Genomic DNA, 5,031 nt, shown 5'->3' with positions numbered 1-5,031 from the left:
AATGCCCACTAGATGTAACTAGAGATGGTATATAGATAGATATAAAAGATTCTGGAAAGTTTGAGAATAAGTTGTAAATTTTGGAACCATGAGGGTGTGGATGGTATTTGAAGCCAATGGTCTTTGGGCCCAGATACTCAGTAATTGCTTGATTTAATTGAGCATTAAAATTCCCATGGGTTTATAAATCTTTCAGATATTAATTCTTCTTAAGAAGTTCATGATTTGCCAGTTAAGTGTCATGACACAAAGGGCTCTATAAAAAGCATGTGTGCCCACACACAAACTGACTTTGCTTTGCATATGGGCAACTGACAAAAAGTTCCAAAAATGCAGCATTGGACAAGGATCTTCGAAAATATTTTTTCTCAAGTTGCTTCAAAGGAAGAAAAAAACAGCTTTCATTCTAGAATACTTACATTTATGGCTGAATATAGTCCACATAAAAACGAGCTGTTATTCAACACAAAACATTTTGCCTCGCTTAATTTTTATTGTCTCCATCACCTGTTATGAAACAAAGTGTGCGTACGTGTCACAGGGTTACCATGACCAAAACGGTTTGATTTATATGCTTTATAAACAATCAAAAGGAAACCTGCTTATAGCCAATATATTTCGAGGCAAGCAGAACAAGGTATAAGCTCCTCGCTTATAAAAGGAGTTCCTGGTGTTTGCCTGAGCAGCAGAAAACCGTGGGTCTAGGAATAAAGGCATCTTATTTTTTACTGCACTGTATTTTCCCCTTTGTACTCATGGTGCATATTTTTTCTTTCTAAAAAAAAAAACTTAGAAAAATATAAAGTTCAACTAAATCACATTAAAGTCAAGCATAAGATTTTAATGGGACCGGAAATACCGATGTCATCAACTACTAAAGAGCCAAGAAGTCCCCATGACTTCTACTACCAACATTGACTTTGCTGCTTTGGGTTCTATTAACCAAACAAATGTTTTCTTTCCCCTTTTTCTATTGCCCCCGCAAAACAACTTTAACTTCATTTAGGTTCAATTTTTTCTGCTCTTCTATCAACCCCTGAAAAGCAAGCTTCAAACTAGAATATTAAGAACGGTAGAGAACACACACTTTAAAAGATTGCGATTTCCCACTACTTGCAATTAAAAATAAAAATGGCACTAAGCAAAAGTATACATATATTAATTTTAAAACCAAGTAAAACATAAAATATGGAGACATTTACAGTTTCTTTCTGGATTGCTGGATCATTCTTTTGGGGACCCTTATTTGCAAGATGCATTAAGCATCTGCATAATTGGCTATTATTACATAGGCCAACACTGTTCTAACTAATGCATTCACGTCATTATCTGAGTGCTATTAATTTCTCTTTTCTGCATCTTTCCCCTTTGCCTCATCTCCAGTATTCTATACTTACTTTCATGCACCTCACTTCAGATCATTATTCATCAGAGAGCTAAGGAACAGTTCTTACCACCCCTACAATGTGACAACAGCTAATTGTCAATCAAAAGGTGTGGCATAGGTATTAAAAAGTGAGAGGAAAGTAGCCAGTTGCTGTGACTCATGCCTGTAATCCTAGTATTCCGGGAGGCTGAGGCCGGAGGATGCTTGAACCCAGGAGTTTGAGACCAGCCTGGGCAACATAGTGAGCCCTTGCCTTTAGAAAAAATTTTTTTAAAAAAAGCCATGTATGGTGGTGTGTGCCTGTAGTCTCAGGTACTCAGGCAGTCAAGGGAGAAGGATAGCCTGAGTCCAGGAGTTCAAGCCTAGAGTGAGCTGTGATGATGCCATTGCACTCCTATCTGGGTGACAGAGTGAGACCTCAACTCAAAAAGCAAAAAAAAAGTATTTTACATGAATGTAATATAGGAGATGAACTAGCTCATCTCCACCAGTAACTAACTAAATTATTGAATGATGATATATTCTTTTTTTTTTTTTTTTTTTTAGGAATTCTGACAATAATCATCCATAAGTTTAAGACTTGGGCAGGCTTGTTCTTTTCCCCTGGGTAGACTGCCAAACATCATTGCATTAGATTTCTTTTTTTATTCCTCAAATTTTCAAATTGATTATTTTAAAGTATCCTTGCTGATACCTCATGCCTCTTTTTTTCTGTAAAACCCATTTTGCACCATTACGTTAAAATTAAATGACATGAGATCTACAGAATTGAGATGTTACAGAAGTCTGATTGTACCACTACAACTTTAACTTACTGTTCTCTTCTCAGAAGTATTTTTCCACCCAATTCTACCCTCAGGTGTTTGTGTTTGGATGTTGTTATGGAAAGAGACTTTTTAAATATTGAAGATTATAAAATCCTTGTGAAAGCCTATCTCTCTCTCAGTCAGAAGTGGACTAGAACTTGACCAGACTCCCATGACATGAAATTTTTATGAGACAAATAACATCTTTTAGAGTATTCTCTGTATATTTATTTTGGTTTTTGTATAAATTTAAGGGTTACGAGTGCAGTTTTGCTACATGGATATATTGTGTCGTGGTAGAGTCAGAACTTTTAATGTCATACAAATAGTGTGCACTGTACCCATCAAGTAATTTCTTATCCCTCATCCCCTTCAAGTGTGTATGTTTCTTTAAGTTACTCAGAAATGCAAAAACAGTCACAGCTACATATTGGCTAGATTCTGACTGTCATAATGGAAACCATCTTTGAATTGTTTCTGTCAGAGTTGGGCAGTTTTTTGAACACCCAGGAAAAAAGCCCCACCAGACTCCTTACCCCTCGGAAATAACTTGCTATTCCCCAAAATGCAAAGGAAAAATCTTTGTGTATGTGTGGAAACATACATGTAGTTAGAGTCTTTTAAAACCAGAACTAGATATTTTTTTTAACATGCTAGAATTTTGTGACTATCTAACGTTTACACAAAGAGGGTTTCCTTTAACAGACTTTTTCCCCCATAAAATGTCCAACTGTAATTTATTCACTTATTATTCAGAAAACAATATATTTATTTACATCAAAGACAATTATATTATTTTTTCATTTAAAATCAGCTTTATTAAAGTATATACAATGGATAGGTTTTAACATATATATTCACCCAAGGAGGCATGACTGCAATCAACACAAAGAATCAGACACTGCCAAAGTCTTCCCGGTGCCCTGTGGGTAGTAATCCCTCCCTACTGTTCTACCCCAGTGGCCTTTCCTCTATCCTCAGGCAACCAATGATCTGCTTTCCTGTGGGTGACTCATTTGCACTTACTAAAACTTTACGGGAGTAGACTCATACTGTACATTCTTTTTTGTCTGAGCTTTTCACTTTGAATAATGATCTTGAGATTCATCCATTCGTTGCAGATACCAGTAGTTCTTTCCTTTTAATTGTTGAATATTATTCTATTGTATGTAAATACCTCAATTTGTTTATTCATTTACCTGCTGGTGAATGCTTGGGTTGCTTTCAGTTTGGGGTTATTACAAATAAAGCTGCTATGAATATCCATTTTAAGATAAGTACATCTTGGGTAAATACTAGGAAAGGGATGGCTGGGTTGTAAGGCAGGTGTATGTTTAACTTTTAAGAAACTGTCGAACTATTCTCCTGCGTAGTTGGATCATTTTCCATTCCCACTAGTTTATGAGAATTCCAGCTGTTCCACATACTTGCCAACATATGAGATGGGCTGTCTTTTTTATTAGAGCAATTCTAGTATATATATATATATAGTGACATCTCAATGTGGCTTTAATTTACATGATGTTGAGCATTTTTATATGCTTATTTGCCATCCATACATTTTGATGATGTGTCTATTAAATTCTTTGCCTATTTTTATTGGAGTACTTGTTTTCTTATTCTCGAGCATTGAGCATTTTTTATATATTCTAATCATATCATGTATGTGTTTTGATCATATTTTTTGAAGTCTGTGGCTCATTTTTCATTCTATCAAGAGTGTCCTTTGGAGATCAGAAGTTCTCAGTTTTATTGAAATCCAAGTTATCAACTTATTATTTTGTGAATGGTGCTTTTGGTGTTGCATCCAAGAAATCTTTGGTCACCATCTTTGATGTCATATCTAAAAAATCCAAGATCAAAAAATTTCCTCCTGGATATTTTATATTTAGTCTTTATACTTTGATCTATGATCCATTTTAGTTAATTTTTGTATATTCTCCCAGTTAACTCATTTACACATGAATACTAAATTGCTCTAGTATCATTTGTTGAAAAGACTATTCTTTCTTCACTGAAATTATCTTAGCACCTTTGTCAAAACTCAATCACATTTATGAGTCTATTTATGGACACTATATTATGTTTTATTAATCTATCTGCCTATTTTTACACTATTGCCATAATGTCTTGATTTCTATAAATTTATGACAAGCCTGGAAGTCACAGTGTTTGTCTTCCAACTTTATTATTTTTTCCTGCATGTTTGAGCTATCACAGATTTTTTGTATTTCAATATGAATTTTAGAAGCTGCCTGTCAATTTCTACAAAAATAGACATTGTAAAATAGACTATGTAAGATAGATATTTTGTGTTAAACGTCAATTTTACATTGATATGTTTACATTGGCAGTTTTACATTGAAATAGTAAAATGTCAATGTTGCTTGAGATTGCCTTGAGTTCATAGATCACTTAGGGAAGAAATGACATCTTAATATTGAGTTTCAGATCCACAAACATGGCATATTTCTCCACCTATTTTCTCTCTTCTTAATTTTCCTCAGCAATATTTTGTATTTACAATGCCAGTACAGTGCCTGGAACCCAACACATTTTGTTATCTTTTGCTGAATTGAACTAATATAAACCAATTATTAAGAAAATTATACCCTATCTTCAACAAAAGCCTACAATGCATATAATAATCTTGATAAAATTATTCCAATTACTAATACATGTTAACACTATTTACACTTTATACAACCTCATATTAGTTAGACAATCTTGGTACATTCTCAAATTGAGATTCTTTTGATATTTGGAATCATTGTTAAATAGGTTTATAATTTTAATTCCCCTTTGATCTTGTTCCATTTCCCATCTTCTATCTTCCTG

Source organism: Carlito syrichta, unplaced genomic scaffold, assembly GCF_000164805.1.
Source record: "Carlito syrichta isolate Samal-C Ts95f unplaced genomic scaffold, Tarsius_syrichta-2.0.1 Scaffold289964, whole genome shotgun sequence".
In the NCBI taxonomy this organism is placed as follows: Eukaryota; Metazoa; Chordata; class Mammalia; order Primates; family Tarsiidae; genus Carlito; species Carlito syrichta.
This window is presented reverse-complemented; position numbering follows the sequence as displayed.